Genomic DNA, 17858 nt, shown 5'->3' on the forward strand with positions numbered 1-17858 from the left:
ATATGTCTGGCCATCTGAAATGTTTTGTTGGCATTTTTGCTTACTCCTGCTTTGGTAAAAACTGACAGACCACCATGGATCTTCATTTTGACATAATTATTTGAACAAGATACACCACTGTGCAAGGTTTTAACATTTCATTCTTCCAGTGTACCTTAATCATACCTATCAGCCCTCCAACAATTCTAGTTCTGCAAAATCCTATACAACCATGATCTTTTACCTTCAATAGGTAAAAAAAAGAAGATTAAAACCACTCGTTTCACTTATAAACTAAGAGAAGGTCAGAAGGTTTCCCCAGATCTTGCTACAATTCTCAAATCTGAAGTCAAATCCCTTCAAACACAACTTGAACAGAGTTGAATTTATTCCATTCAGTTTAGCAGCATTTGTACTTACTGACTGTTCACTTAGATCCTGAGAGTCTTCCATGGAGGTGATTCACCTTTCTTTTCCCCACAGGCAGAAATTGTCTTCCCTTCAATTAACAGCTCAGTAGTCTAAATTAAAGAGAAGAGAACAGAAAAAGATGAACATGTTATTCTGTGGTCCTCCCCTCTCAGGCAAATCTGAAATAAACAAACATCTTAAACTAAGGCTGTGGATTCACTAAAAGCTGCAGCAAAGTTCTCACTGACTTCTATGAAACCTAATTTCATAAAAGATATTTCAACACCTCCGGTAGCATTTTGGGAAGCGATCTAAAATACAGCGACAGAAACAGAAACACACTTAACTAATAATTCTTCAACTCCTGCAAGAAAAAAATAGTTATGAAAACAAACCAATAAAAAAGTTAAAATGTTTAATGCAGGCAGCTGTTTAAGTACACAACAAAAGATAACCCTTGGGAGAACATATTAGAAAGACAATTATGGAACGCTGAACAAAACTGCTTGATACACATTTAATGATAACCTCTTAGTCATTAAGTGTCTGGCACAAAAAGGTTATTATGCAATTATCAGCATGAAGTCCCCTCTCTGAGGTCCATTAAATTCCTTTAGGACTAAATAAAATACACAAAGTGGTTTATAACAAGCAACTCCCTACAAAGTGCTAAATGACAGACATTACCCTAATTATCTGTTATGTCTATGCCTTCTTTCATAGGGTGAATCGCTCTCATCAAATATTGAGATCTTCAATAAGAAAATTCTATTTTTCTATGCGTTCTACAGACTAATGATTACGGTAACCTTAACTATAAAGCCACACAATTATATTACAATCTCCATTCTCAGAAAAGATCCACTTTGGAGATATGCAAATTGACATAATTTAGAACAAAACGAGTGGCAGGGTTATTTTATACATACAATAAGCATAATAATATTAACCAAAGCTAGTGTTACATTTAAAAGAAAAAAAAATATAACAGTATGTAAACGCATAAATTAAGGAACCCGAAAACCTGGATTTGTTTATCAAAAAAACCAACCCAACAAACACAACTACTCGTGGATCTGCTGCACACTGCTTGGTAAATGACTGAAAAAGTGCAAGGACGTGATCTCTCCCCTCACAATGATTTCTTCAGAAAATTAGGGTAGCAACAAATAAACAACTGACTGAGGCAGTTTCATCTTCTATGAGATGTCTAAGTTGCACAAGCTCCAGGACAGAATGTGAAGCATGGGGATCCACAGGTAAAAAGCAGCTTTGAAGCACTCCATGTTTCCCAAGAGTATTTCAGAGGCTGTTTCAGGCCCTCTAGTCAGCCAGATGGAGAGATGCTGCTCCAAGAAGAATCCATCATCTGGAAGAGGAGTTTGGCCATCAGACAAAATTTTTCCTCCCTTTCACTTCAACCCCAAAAACTTAGGAAGAAAGTCCTCTCTTGCTACGGATGTCTAATAATATCCTGTGCTGTAATTTTCACAAGCTCCAGGACAGAATGTAAACCGTGGGGATCCACAGGTAAAAAGCAGCTTTGAAGCACTCCATGTTTCCCAAGAGTATTTCAGAGGCTGTTTCAGGCCCTCTAGTCAGCCAGATGGAGAGATGCTGCTCCAAGAAGAATCCATCATCTGGAAGAGGAGTTTGGCCATCAGACAAAATTTTTCCTCCCTTTCACTTCAACCCCAAAAACTTAGGAAGAAAGTCCTCTCTTGCTACACTAGGAATCGGTCTTCTTAAATGAAGTTATGGGGGGATGGTCCTCAGTTTCTACCACAACAGCTTATTTTTTTGACCTGATAATCCCCTTGAGTACATTGTCAGGTTCTTTTTATTCTGTTTCACCTGAAGAACAACTATTTTTACTGAGGTTCTATCATGGTGATGCTCTAGCAGTACAGTTCTGTACAATTTACTGTATAGTTTTTTACATTTTTGAAACGTGCTGGTAAGAAGCCTAGAGAATAAACAGAACGGATGCTGCTTAGCAGTACAGTTCTGGACCTGCAGGATACCAGTCAAATTTACTGTATAGTTTTTTACATTTTTGAAACGTGCTGGTAAGAAGCCTAGAGAATAAACAGAACGGATGCTGCTCTGGTTAACACAATTAATTCATAGCACACAAAAAGAAACTCATTTCTATCACAGCCACGGGTTGAGAGTCAAAATGTTCTGTGAGAAGTGGTCACAAACAGAGCAACTTTTCATTTTCTAGTGTTCTACTTCAGAAACGTGTGACAGTAGGAGTACTTAGGGCTTCTTATAACTGCAACTGAATGTAAGGAGGACATGCTCCAGGGTCTGAACTCCCCCAGTCCTGGGCAAGTCTCTGCTTGGGTTTGCACCGTTCCTACAGAACATCTGAGGAGAGCGAAGAACATCTGAGGAGAGCGAAGAACATCTGAGGAGAGCGAAGAACATCTGAGGCACTGAGAAAGGTCATGCAAGGCAGGTAATGAGAAAATAAATTGCTCTAGAATCAGTGCAAGCAAGTAGTGCACATTAGATGATTTCATACTCGTTGTTTCCCCTGACACTCATTTCTTTGAGGGAGCAGGAGAGAGGGTACGGGCAGTAACAAACAGGCACCGCCTAACATTCAATCACTTCTTACTCAGGAAAACATTCTTCTAGCTGTCTGCATGCGTATCACATGTAGTCTCCTGTGAAAAAGATAAAATACAACCTAAATTAAAAGTAAAGGAAACCAAATGCAGATTTATTATAATTTCAACGTAGCCCGTATCTACCGTCCAAAACTGTGTTTTGGGCAGTAAAAACATGCTGCTTTCTCAGTCCCTAATAGGATCATATTTGGAAAAGGAGAAAGATCCATGCCCCAGCTGAGGAATGAGATTGATGTGCTTTATAACCTAGTTTTCTTCAAAACTCAAATGAAACTATTAGCTGGCAAGTCAGTAAGAAGAATGTACTAATTTAACACTTTTAAACTAAAAAAAAATTTAAAAATCATAAGGCTTTCTAGAAATTGGAGATGACTGTGCTTTAGCAGAAAAAGAAGATGTCAGCTTTCTTACGTTATAAGGCAAAATGAAAACTCAGCTCTCAACATAATCTCAGAAAAGCTATTGCTTGATGTATTTCTAACTAAATTTAGAGCTTATTTATATAAACTAATTTTTAGCCTTGTTGGCTTTTGTGTTTTCTTATACAAGTGTCGTGTTTTCTTGAAAGAATAAAGAAGAAAATCAATTCTTCATTAATGGAAAGAATTGTAAGAAACATTATTATCTATATCTAACTTCAAGGGAGAGCAAATGACTAACATATTTTAAATATCATAAACATAAGAAACACTTAAAAATGGAAGCAAAGCCATCGTGTCAGTATGACCTAGTCAGGGACACTTAACTGCTTTCCTGAGGAAAACTGGCAGGTGGAGAGAAAGCATACAGAATTATTTCTTTTCCTTTTTTTTTTTAGTTTGCAAATTTTATTTTTTTTTGCATTCCTTTTAATCAGAAGGATTCTTGCAGGAAGTGGAAGTGGTTTCCCTGACAATTAGGCTTAGCTGAGGTAATTGCTCTCCACCTCTTGATATGACTGAGCCTCCTGAAAAAAACTCATACTGCGTTGTGGAAACAAATCTTGCTCCACAGTCTAGAGAATTAAGGGAAATATGGACTACCCATCTTTCCCTTCCTCATCTTCTAATACTTCTTTCTTCCTCAAGCCATCACTTCTAGAAGGTCAGATATGGCTGTCTTCAGATCAGTTTGGTTTCAACCCACTTTGAGCTTGTTGAGGATGAGAATTTTACCCTTGGAGAAGTTTTAGAGCTTTCGGGGACCCTTTGTAGCACGCTCGGGACCCACTTCTCCACTTTTTTATTAGTCACCTCCAAAATGCTGAGCTCCTTCCTCACTCAGAGCCCTTGGGCTGCAGCTGAGAAGACAGCAGGACAGCATGCCTGCCATCCTCCCTCCACAGCTTATTTTAGCTCAGAGCATGGCCAGCGGCCCCTGGTGGAAAGAAATCAACTTCTCTGGGTTCTGTGTTCTCCTCAGCATCTGCCTACATCAATTTGCATTTGCAGATGGATTGCTTATAAACCCTACTCCTTATTTTGAATTATCTGAATTACTCTAGGAGTTCTTACAACAACTCACGCAACTTCTGTAGGCTTCTAAGCACAGATGAATTTCTTGCCCACTGCAACCAGGCACCCCGTCCTGCTGCTCCCTTACAGGGAAAGGAATACAGGAGGAATTTCCAGGATATGCTGGAAAGCAAACAAAGGACCCAGCCTCTTCCTCTAGAAACAAGAGCTCTCACCCTCACAGCAAACACATGGGTGACGGGTACCAGGGAGATGGAAGGGGTGGCACAGGGCACCCTTCAGGACATGCTCAGCATCCTCACCCCAGCCCAGTATCCAGCATCACAACATGCATATGTCAAAATTGGGTATACAGTATAAATGCTAACGTATATACTGGCTGTACAATATATAATCTAATGTATAATAGCCACCATGTTTCTGAAATGAATACGTTTCAATGTTAGACTGCTCAGCATTCTCACCCCAGCCCTGTATCCGGCATCACAACATGCATATGTCAAAATTGGGTATACAGTATAAATTCTAATGTATATACTGGCTGTACAATATATATTCTAATATATAATAGCCACCATGCTTCTGAAATGAATACATTTCAGTGTTAGACATTATTAGCACAAAAAACAAAATAGCAATTAAAAATAAAATCCTGGTATTCCATCATCAGGATGCTGATAACCCCGAAGCTCTGATTTACAGAAGATCTAGGGTCTGCCTGTTATCACTGCTGGAGATGAAAAAGTGTTCCTGGTAACACAACAGCCGTTTCCACATCTGGGTTATCATGTGTGCTAAGAATAGGGAAAGAGTCTTCAACACCTATCAGGTGTTTACAGTTCTGTGCTCATATAGTTTCTTTTTACCTTCTCCCTCCCCTGAAAAATTACACATCTGTAACTGGGACATAAGTTGTTATTTCTATCTTCCTTCCTGAGCACGTGAATTCATGCCAAACATTAAATATGGCAATCAAAACAGACACAAATCATGCCACCAAACTGCAATGCACTGAAAACCTCACAAAATTCAAGTCAAATAATTGGCTTTCATGCCAGTCACTATGCTGACACAAGTCATGCCACCGAGCTGTAATGCACTTGAAAACCTCACAAAATTCAAGTAAAATAATTGGCTTTCATGCCAGTCACTATGCATTTGTTACACACAGTCTTGCAAATTCTGCATGGTCTTTGGTGAACACTTGTATAATTGTCAGTTTAGTGAAGTTTTCTTCCTTGAACTGAGTTTCCCAAAGGGTGGCATTGATTGGACATTTTATTCAAGAAAAATTTAGATGATATTCCCACTCTGCATCAGGTACTTCTACCTTAGAAACAAGCCACACCATCCCAGTACCATTTGGTACCAGTCAAAAGTAGTTGTCAAGACAAAAAACCAAAACAACACATACCATGAGGCCTCTGCATCAGTTAGATAGATAAAACAGAAAGAAACAGAAAGGGTCTACGACAAGAGGTCTGCCTGCTGTTCCATTATCATCACACAAAAAAAAAAAAGTGGGAAAACAGGAAAACAGAAAGAATTATTAGCAAATAGGAAACAACTGTATCTCATTGACTTTAGGTGAAATAATTACAGAATCACAGAATGATATGGGGTTGGAAGGGACCTCTGGAGATCATCTAGTCCAACCCCCTGCCAGAGCAGGTCCACCCAGAGCAGGTTGCACAAGAACATGTCCAGGTGGGTTTGGAATGTTACCAGGGACGGAGACTCCACCACCTCTCTGGGCAGCCTCTTCCAGGGCTCTGCCACCCTCACAGGAGAGAAGTTCCTCCTCATGTTTAGATGGAACTTTTTATGTTCAAGTTTGTGCCCGTTCCCTCTTGTCCTGTCCCTGGGCACCACTGAAAAAAGACTGGCCCCATCCTCCTGACACCCACCCTTTCAGTATTTATATGCATTAATCAGATCCCCACTCAGATCCCCCCTCTTCTCCAGACTAAAAAGACCCAAGTCCCTCAGCCTTTCCTCATAAGAGAGATGTTCTAGGCCCCTCATCATCTCTGTAGCCCTTCAGTGTAGCATAATACTTCAGTATGGCATTTATCTCTCTTGCAAAAGTGGGTAACAATTTTATGGGTACCCAAATATGGCTAAAACCAACTCCTCTGCTCTTCCTACCACTCCCATCCCATACCTGTGCAACAAATAAGTAGGATTAGCTTTAAGAATTTCAGCGTAGAGAATCATAAGCTCAGCAATTCCTCCCCTTATCCTAACATTGCACAATGCACCGTGAAATTGCCGAGATTGAAACCAGGGCTACGAATCCACTGATTCTTGGGGGCTTCCCAACTGAGACAGACCTCTTCCCTCACGCTCAGATAAGGCAAGCAGTGACACGGACCTCTTCTGGCTCATTCCAGATTAATCGATTACAGATTATTCCAACCAGAAATAAATATAACAAAATCTGGGGCTGTTTCTGGCTCGGATTTGTAAACCAATCTAATCTAGAATCCCACTGTGTTCCCCTAAAAATGAAAAGAAAACGATCTGCAAAAAAAAAAAAATCAAACGCAGTGTTTTCAAATTCATGATTGATCAAATCCACACGATCCTTACCAAAAAGACATTTCCCAGAGGGGAGGGAAAGGTAATTCAATGATGCCACAGATAGAAGCATGCTCTTTTAGAATTCTAATAAAAATTTTACTTTTATTTCCCTACTAGCTGGCCGTTTCACTCTTTTGAACAACTAGATTTTTCTAGGGGGAATGATTATGGTTTTTACTACATGGCATATTTTGGCTGATTTCTGAGACATTTTCCTTCTCATTTTTTTGTAGAAAATAGCTGAAAACAAACCAAATAAAACATTTCAGTTCTCTATAAACAAGCCACTGAAAACAGAAAGAAAAAAGGTTATGCTTGGTTAGCCAGAATATTTAAAGAGACACTGTCAACTTGAAAATCTTAATTCTTTATTATTTCCTCTCTCCAAAAGACGTGTCAAATTTACCTTTCACACATAAAAAAAACCAACCCAAAACATCTTGTGACACAAAAATAACATAAGGTGACAATAGAGGTTATTTCTAAAACAGAAAACCTACTTATTGTTTTGGAATTTTGGAGAACCTAGTGGAGAATTTTGGAGAAACCAGTGGTTTTACAAGGCTGGATAAATTAACCCAAAGTATCCAATCACATGTTACAGTGAAAGACATGAGACCATACTATCTATATGTCCTATTTGTTTTAAAAAGCCATGCTGCAGTTTGAAGAGCATACTCAGCTGGACGAGTCTGCAAGGACACTTACTGAAGAAGTTCAAATATTCTCCAAGGTTCCTAGAAACATCCCGACGCAGGAGGAAGCTCACAGCTTGCCCTTCTTTTTCAGCTGTCAGAGTCACTGCCCACCCCTGGCCGGCAGCTGCCATTCCTCTTAACTGCAAGTGCTTCACACGCAGTTCTTCAATGGCGCATTTCGAAATGCCAGAAAGAAATACGAAAATAAAGCCACCCAAAATAAACGTGGGTGCTTTGGTTCTGGTTTGGTGAGAGAAATGCAATTAAAGTTGACAGTAGCCCCTAAATACTGCGTTTGAAGAAGCGTTCCGTTCTCAAGGAAATACTTAACAATGTGGAAACAAAAAATATGAATGTAAAACTGTCCCAAAATAAGGAACTCTTGCTGGTGTCAGCACACAACGGAAGGACAATTATTACTCATCAAACCCAGCACTGCTGCACCACGGCTATCAAGTTAAACTGAAGCCATCAGGACACAACAAATGAAAAGCAGCAAAATTCATAGAATCATAGAATGGTTTGGGTTGGAAAGGACCTTAAAGATCTTCCAGTCCCACCCTGCTGCTCTGGGCAGGGACACCTCCCACCAGACCAGGTTGCTCCAAGCCCCATCCAGCCTGGCCTTGAACCCCTCCAGGGATGGGGCAGCCACAGCTTCTCTGGGCAACCTGTTCCAGTGCCTCACCACCCTTGCAACCTATGTGCCACCTTCAGACAGCACAAAGAAAATGCTAAAACCCATGTTAGAATTTCTGCGTAGTCTACATTTTTTATGCTGCTGATCCTCACGAGAGCTGTCTGAGCTTACTTTGGTTCCTGGCCCACCAGTAGCCTCCATAGGCAACTAAAACACCATGAAATTCATGGAACATCTCACCATCCCACAGGCCAGTCTCTTTTAGTAAGAGCTAGTACTAAGTGTGCAACACAAAGTCATTGTGAAAAACAGGTATTCCCAGATTTCAATTAAAACAACTGCTTTGACAAGGGATCCTTTATCAGATTTCCTTTCCCCCCACTTAGATATTTATTAGCTGTGATCAAACCACGCTACATTCTCCTTAGGTAAACTAACATCTGCTCATCCCCTGGAAAACATGTTTTCCAGTTGTTTAATTACTCTTCTGGTTTTCTCTCTGAAACTTCTCCAATTTTTCAAGCTTCCTTTCTAAAGGTAAAAGAGGGCACAGCCTTCCAGTAGTAGCTGCACCCACACCATCCACGCAGGTAATGTCACTGCTCCCCTTTTTTGGCTTTGATACCATCCTGATCATTTGCTATGGCCTCCAAGTTATGGTTTTTTTTAAAAAACCACACTATTGGCTTGTATTGAAGCACGTATTATTTGCTTCCTCTCCATTTGCTGAAGAAGGCAGACTACTCTTTGCAATCTGCTCTCTTCGTTATTTACTCTTCCCTCAGCCTTTGTAGCAGCCACACATTACAATCTGACAACAGAAGTGCAAGAAATTTTGTAAGAAGAAAGATCTATTAGGTCAGCAATTGATCTAATCAAAGGTATTACATCTTGTACAGCTTACTAGTCTTTGTGTCACGAGTGAAATAATAGGTTTTGATTCAACGCCCCTGAAAAACTCTTCGTAACACTGTCCTCTTTAAAGACTCATTAACAAGTGAGTATGTTTGAAATCTACGCTTTAGTTTCCTGTTTAATCCCTTTTGCTCATGCCAAGTTGATTCGGTATCCTTCAAGTTTATTAATCAAAAGAGTCACGTCAACTGACAACCCTCAGAGAACTTTATTACGTCGCTACTCTTATCTCTAGAAATCAAACCTGTACTCAACCAGCATCAAAAATAATATCGTTAGTCTGGCATGTTCCAGGGTTCATAAGCCCGTGCTGAGGTATAACGTACATATTTCAGCATTACAGGGAACAACATTAAAAAGGCATTTGGAACGTGATAGCATGTAAGTTAATACTTTGTGACAGTGGAGACTAATCAAAAATAGTGGCCATAAATTGAGCACTTGTCTACAGTGACAGCTAGGCAATGGCCACTTTTGAGAGATTATTCCCTTTCTTTCCCCAGAATCAGTGGTAAAGGGATGCAGCCCTGAGCTGATGAAAAAAGACATTGAGGGGTTGGAAAGTGTCCAGAGAAGGGCAACGGAGCTGGTGAGGGGCACAAGTCTGGCGAGGAGCAGCTGAGGGAGCTGGGGGTGTTCGGCCTGGAGAAAAGGAGGCTGAGGGGAGACCTTCTCGCTCTCTCCAACTCCCTGAAAGGAGGGTGTAGCCAGGGGGGGTCGGTCTCTGCTCCCAAGGAACAGGCGATGGGACAAGAGGAAATGGTTTCAAGCTGCACCAGGGGAGGTTCAGATTGGATATTGGGAAAAAAATTGACACAGAAAGAGTTATTGCACATTGGAATGGGCTGCCCAGGGCAGTGGTGGAATTACCATCCCTGGAGGTATTTAAAAGGTGGGTTGACATACAGCTTAGTGACATGGTTCATCTTAAAGGTCCCTTCTAGCATAGATAATTCTATTATTCTATGTTCTCCTCCTACCCTCTGCCTGTACCGTGAGCCCAGCGTTGGGACAGCACTGCACAGACCTGGAAAAGGTCTATCCTCTGGTATCTCCTCTGAACTCTTGCCTTCCTTTCAGAACATCACAGCTGTCCCCTCCACAGCTATCACAACTTTCCCTATTATTTTAACCCGCACGTATATCGGCAAATTATTCGCAGGCACTTGAGTTTTGGTCCAGAAAGATCACACCAGCAAAACCTTTTGGTTAAATATCAAGGGATGGTTATTGCAGACAATGTTTTCATTCCGAAAAATTCCACCTGCCCCGCAGACTTGACCCTGCACCTCAGTTGAATCGAGGTGGCAGATTAGGTAACGGAGACCGGTGGTTCCGCAGCTATTTCTGCCGCCGCGGCGGTGCCAGGCTGGGCAGTGTGGGTGCTGCCACTCATTCCGACCTTTGCCTCCTCGCCAGCACAGCTGTTTGTGGACCATGGCAAGGAACGGGTCCAGCTCAAACGACTGGCAAAGGGTTGCTTAAGAAGCCCTGCCACCAAATGTGAAAACACGGCTTCGGGGGCTCTTCCCTCCTCTGCCGTGGAAAAAGGATGGAAAGGGAGGAACTTCAAACACAGTTGGTCACACACAGCAATGGGTCACACACAGATTACTGCTAATATGGACCAGTACACTTAGCAAACTGTGAAAAAACAGAGCAAAACCACAGAATGATTACAGTTCAAAGGGACCTTAAAGATAATCGAGTTCCAACCACCCTGCCATGGAGGTTTCACTAGACCAGGTTGCTCAAAGCCCCATCCAGCCTGGTTTTGAACCCCTCCAGGGATGGGGCAGCCACAGCTTCTCTGGGCAACCTCTTCCAGTGTCTCACCACCCTCACAGCAAAGAATTTCTTCCTAATATCTCATCTCAATCTCCCCTCTTTCAGTTTAAAGCCATTACCCCTCATCCTATGGCTCCCCTCCCTGATCAAGAGTCCCTCCCCATCTCTCCTGTAGCCCCTTTAGGGACTAGAAGGGGCTCTAAGGCCTCCCCAGAGCCTTCTCTTCTCCAGGCTGAACACCCCTAATTCTCTTTGATGGACCTCTTCCTACAGACCTCACAATCAAACTGCTGCAGGCTTCATCCTGATCTGACAGCATCTTTAGAGCTGCAGTTCCAATCCTGGACTCCCTTCAATGCAGATAAAAGCAAGACCCCAAAGAGACGGGTAGTTTCATAACCATCAAGGAGGAACTCCTTCCATTTCATTTGTCTTTCTTAAGCCAAAAAGCCGACTGCTCAGCTAGCCCTTCTCCACTTGGAAAACCTACCACAGTTCCAAATCTTGCCTTTGGGGTAACCTGAAGATTTTATCTTGGAGACCCTTTCCCAGAATACAATTATTCCATTTGTAAAACCTCTGTACCGTTCAGCCCTATTAGTTTCTAGCTCCCCAGTTCCCTGCGTTAAGAAGACCAGAAGAGAAACAGGAGGCTGAGGCTGAGTTGAGTTGCTAGAACTTGGCAGAAGAAACCGTGCATAAGCTGCCGGAGCTGCGCCTGGTTTTCTGAAACCACGTCCACACTGGGACACTCAGGAGAGCTGGAAGAAAGACCTCACATATAGCATGATGTCAGGATGCATAAACTGGAGCCTACAGAGGCTGGTTTAGCTTCTCTCACTCGGAGTAAGGTGAAGTTCGTTTTCTGGGATCCTCTGGGAATGTACGACAGTAAATAAAAAGGAACATCCAGGTGGGATTTAACACAGTAAACGGACTTCCCGCCTTTTACTGAATAGTCCTGGCATTGGTAACGTCCCCCTGAGTAAATGCAACCTGACTATTCACTCTTACAAGCAACGAAGTTGCTGGAAAGGAATTAAAAGGATGTAGACAATTAATAATGTTTCTAACTGCGCCATTTTTAGGCATACAGTTATTGTGAAAGGCATTTCTGTGGTCATTTATAAAATGCTGTAAAAAAATAAAAAGATGTATTATAACACAAGAGTGTGAAAATATCTTAAAGTGGAAGAAAACATCAATGTATGATTTGGAGATTTATATTTAACTATCCTTTGTTGCTGGTTTTTTGTGTTTTTTTTTTCTAAGTATCACAGGATCGTTCCTCTGTGCGTGTGATCTCACACATATAAAATATCCTACAATACCTCCCCCAAAAAAACAGACTGCACTAAGAATAGAGGACTAGATACTCATCTGGCATAATGTGAGACCACTCCAATAATTTCAACATTCCTACTCCAATTTGCAACAGCTAAGGATCTGGCACAAAACATCAAGCTGAGTTTCCAATTACCTCATGCACCAGCATTGATTTCAATACTTACATACACACTGTCAGAGAGGAGAATTATTTGAAAAGTTGCAAACTCAGCTCTGTGTTTCTTTGACTTTTGTGGTCTCAATCAGACCCTCCATGGTATTTTAATGTAGGTTTTTGTGGTTTAATTATATATGTGTCAAGAGCAAAATACGTACTTGCTGCATCTACCCAATTAAAAAAAAAAAAAAGGCAGCAGTAATTTTTTATACTGCTGACAATGTCAACTTACTCTGGGTCATGTCACAATAGTAATAAATTTTAATGTTGCCAAAATTCTATTACATATTAACTTAAATATGTAAGTAAAAAGTTATTGACTATACCAAAATTAGTCTTCTATACGTTAATATTTTGCAGGTTGCCTTGGGAGGTCTTTTTGCAATTTGCTGCTCCAAATTAGTCAAATGGAATATATATAGTTCAGCCACAACAGGAGGGTGCCCTGGTGTAAAGACACGGGATTCACTCAGCCCAGACAGACTCAGTTCTTCAGAGACAGCACTTAAATTAGGTACAATTAAACAGTCCTGCACCATTGCTCGCTATGATGTACTTCCATGGACGGCTGCTTAATGAAAAATCACCATGAATTAATTTATTTTTTTAATTCCAGGCAAGGGTCACAGAACCCCAAAAGAATTTAGCACAGAAAACCTGCTTTTCAAACCCAGGGTAGTTGCAGTCTAAATCTAGGGTTTGTGTTTAGTGCCTCAGCCTGTTTCAGACCGAATATATCCCACTCTCACCGGGCTGTGGACCTCCAGAAGTCGTGAAGATAACCCCTCCTCCTTACGCCCTTCCCTTATCGTGCAGAAATTTCAAACAAATTGAAAATAAAACTGCTTAAACTTGCGTATTCCTCCGACAGCCATTAGCCTCTGACAGCGCGCTCGGAAGGGCTGACAGGCGGCCCGTAGGCAATCCTGCGAGTGAGACTGCCCAGCCACGCACTTTGATACAGGATAATCAATCATCAAAGTAATTTTACTGTTTAACATTAAAGCCAAAGGCAGGCCAGCTATTCCCCACGCTTCCCAGGCTTAAGAGACAAAAAAGAAGGAACGGCTTTAAAACAGTTTTCACCAGGGTCCCGTATTAACAGCCATCCCGAAAGGAATCCTCCTGGCAGGATTACAGCCCGGACTAAAAAAATGTAAGTTTTATTGCCTTTTCAAATAAATTTTATTCTTTACTTGACAGATAGGCGCTCTTCACATCTGAGCTTTCGGGCTGCAAAGTGCATCCAAGTTCCTTTAAGCACTTCTGATTTAATGACAGATTTAATAACGTTGCAACACGGGAATGCGGGCTTGGCCAAAAAAAATTATTTCATAAAAATCCGATTTCTGTACAGCAACATCTAAAATGTCACCTAATCCATACGGGTGAAGCAGAAAGTTTTTAATGTATATTGTAAAGCCCGGGGCTTCAATAGATAAAGCCTTTACTGACTTTAAAAGGCCATAAAGATAATTTATTTTTAATAACCATTTTTATTTCATTTTAAAAAGAGTAGCAGTTTATGCCTTCAGTCGAACCATGCCCTGAAATCTCAGGGGTGATTAAAGGGCCATGCCAAAGCTGAAAGGTTTCAAATATCAAACTATACTATTATGTCAGGGCCAGCAAGATCAATTAGCGCTTTTCAATGACAGAAAAGGTTAAGTTGGACACACATTTACACAATATTTAAATCCAAAAGAAAAAGAAAGGAAAAAGAAAAAAAAAAAAAAAAGACAAATAGCACATATTAAGTTAACGCCACGTATTAAAAGTTTACTTATAAACCCCTCAATTGATGACCAAATATCAAAACTCTTCTTCCATTTGCACAATGTAACTGCTGCTTCTCTAATGCAAAATGGCAAGAAGATTATAGATACTTTAGATGGTAAAAAAAACATTGGATTCCCCAGAACGAAGTAAAAACCAAAGACATCTGAGTGTTTCTGCTGCCAGACCTGCTTTAGTGCCGAATTTTCAAAAAGCTTTAAAAAAATACATGATAAACTTGACACATGGGTGTTAGTCCAATGCCCCCGTGTTTGCGTTCTTCTTGCAAATCCTGACAATACTAAAAATGAAGGATAATGAGTAAATAAGCCTATTCCCATGTTCGACTGAAAGACAAACAGAAAACTACCGTACGACAAAAAAAAAAACCAACCAAAAAAAACCCAACCACAAATTAAAAACACCGCTCTGTAAATTAACTCATCTTAAATCTGGAAAAAATGCAAGTGTAAGCCTTCTGCAATTAAAAAACCATCCCGAAAGGCGCAGGAGGAAGCAAAGGAACTTACGTTTCAGTTCTCAGTACCCAAAGAATACTCCCTGGAAGTACAGGTATGCTGGAAGTGAATTCGATACCTCCTAACACGAGCATTGCCGCAGTAAACACAGCCCCAACAAAGTACCCGGTTATGATATCAAATAAAGCCAGTAAAAAAAAAAAACAACACAATAAAAGCGCAGGAGGCAAAGAAAACGCAAGGAAAAAGCAGCACACCGTGTTGAAATCAGTGATTTATATTGTAATCGCACTATTTTGAGGAAAAGCAAAGCAAGATTACTTTTGTTCAACGATATATTACCTCCTTTTTTTTAAAGCGCACTTCTCTATTTATTTCTTCAAGGAGTGATTTGAAATATTTACTACCAGACAGTACCTAATTTTAGGTTTTAAGTGCTTTAACAGCTCTATGAAATATGATCAGCAGCTGCAATATAGAAGTATGCTGAATAAACTCTCCTTATAAAAAGGGAGACCTGTTTTACCCGGAGTTCATAAAATCTCTGCTTTCAAGAAAGAAAAAGATAACACAGAAAAAAATTAGTAGTTACGTCCTAGAGCCTTTGAACAGAAATTCCAGGAATTTCTTCCTTCTTTCTGAATTAACTTTGTTATTTAATAGAGGAAAAAGCAGTTTACCACCGGAGGATTGCACTGAACATCGTGTAATACCACCAGGTCATCAAGGAAAGAGACAGGTACCTTTCCCAACCAAATGCCAGTGTTTAACACTGATTAATTCTAGGACTGAAAGGTAAAAGTTGCATAAAGTTTAAAGAGTAGCTCTCAAAGCTTGCATCAGAGGCTAAAAATATGCAACAGGATACTATCTATAGCTGTATTTCTAGTTGCCTTGTTTGAAACATTTTAACTGGGAACTGCAATTAACCCGGAACCCACCAGTTTTCTACTCATTAAATTCCTTGGTTAGAATTGATCTATCCCATTGGCATTCTCCGCGCAGCAGAACCAATTTCTATTGGAAAGCGTTGTGAAGCCATTAATAAATATAAATCCAGCGAGAGGAACCTTCAACTAAATTTATTAGCAGTACAACCATATACACACGTAATTTATAACTGCCTATGAACTATCTGAACAAGGATACATAAAAGATCAGTCAACATACTCCTCTTTCATTTGTATTAGATTTGATTGAAGGACATTTGGTAACATAAATGCCAGAATTTTCAAAAGAAAGCCAGCAGAGCAGTTTCGGCCGTCGCTAACGTTAGATGTCAAAAGACAGAGAAAGAACCAGGGGGAAGAGAGAGAAACGTCAATCTGTATTTCCACTTTACTCCCAGCGTGATACATATTGTAGGAATGCAAACATTTGTTGTTCGGCAGCATTTTCAGAATTACTAGGAGATGGGGGGGGGGGGAAGAAATCAAAGCCACGAAAACTGCTCTTTTGAGGGTTGAGGAAACGAAAACGGCGCAAAGTAGACTCTTCAAATAACAAATAAACACGGAGGGCAGACCCAAAAAAAAAAAAAAAATTAAAAAAAAATATTTACCATACAGAAGAGACGCTCGCTTTGTATACTTCACTCTAAATCTAAGCTGTTGATGAGTTTAGCTTCGCTCCACTTTCTCCTCCCGGCAAGCGAAGCGCGGAAAGGCAGAACTCAGGAAAACCGAAAATCCTGGTTTCTTACTGTTTTAACATGACTTCAGGCTTAAACTCGGATGGGCCCAGTCGCTCCCTTGTTCTGGTAGAGCCGTGCCTCCCAGGATTATTATTTTTTTGGGGGGGCGGGTGGGAGTGAAACAGCAGGGATTTCACATCGCCCCTCGCCGGGTAAAGGTGTCCCCTCCCGTCCTCTCCGCTCCCGATCCTGCCGGGATCCCGGGATAACGGGAAGGCGGCCCCGCACCTCCTTGGCTCTTAGCGCCCCTTTCGTCAATGTAAATGAAACTTTAGATGCCAATTACCGATTGGCAGCGGGGACGGCCCTGGGATCCCGCTCCCGGCACCCCCGGGGCACCCCCAGCCTCCTCCCCGTCCGTCCCCCCCCAACCCCGTCCGGGTAAGGGTCTCGGAGCCCCCCGGGGGCTTTGGGGGGGAGGAGAACCGCCACCCGGAGCGGTGTGAAACCCAGCCTGGGGGGGTTTGTTGGTTTTTTTGTTGTTTGGTTTTGGTTTTTTGGTTGGGTTTTTTTTCGATGATCTCAGAGGTCCCTTCCGTCCGGGTAAGGGTCTCGGAGCCCCCCGGGGGCTTTGGGGGGGAGGAGAACCGCCACCCGGAGCGGTGTGAAACCCAGCCTGGGGGGGTTTGTTGGTTTTTTTGTTGTTTGGTTTTGGTTTTTTGGTTGGGTTTTTTTTGGTTTTTTTTTTTTTTTTTTTTCCGCCGGTATCTGATTTTGGAAGTGTCTGTAATGACAGCCGGAGAGGCAAATGAATGGCCACCAGCCCACTGGGTTTGAACACGGAGAATCCTGTTACCTCCTCACGGATCAAGTACACACACACACACACACAGAGAGAGAGAGAGAGAAGCTTCCCCACGTGGAAACACTTTCAAACCAAAACACAAGACCCCGAGGGCGGCGGGACCCCCCCCATCGGGGCTTCCCTGCTCCTCCGTGTCCCCCCCCCTTCCCCCAGGAGCAGTGGGGACGAGGTGGGACAATGGGAAAACGCACCGGTTTGTCTTTAAACCACAAGAAAAACAAGCCGGGAACTGGGGAGGGAAGGGGCAGGAGGGGATCCCACAGCGAGAGGAAACAAAAAAACAACGGGCAGCTCCGTCCCGGCTGCCCTCGGACACCGGGAGGCAGCCTGCCCCATCCTCCGGCACCCCGGAGGTTGCACCGTTCCCCCCGGAGGTTGCTCCGTTCACCCCCGGAGGAGAGAAGGCAGCGGAGACACCCCCCCCCGGGGCAGAGTGGGGGGTCCCGGACCCGACCTCCGCCGCCTGAGGGTCCCGGCGGAGCTGCCTCCCCCCC

The sequence above is a fragment of the Calidris pugnax genome, unplaced genomic scaffold (assembly GCF_001431845.1).
Source record: "Calidris pugnax isolate Ruff unplaced genomic scaffold, ASM143184v1 scaffold87, whole genome shotgun sequence".
In the NCBI taxonomy this organism is placed as follows: domain Eukaryota; kingdom Metazoa; phylum Chordata; class Aves; order Charadriiformes; family Scolopacidae; genus Calidris; species Calidris pugnax.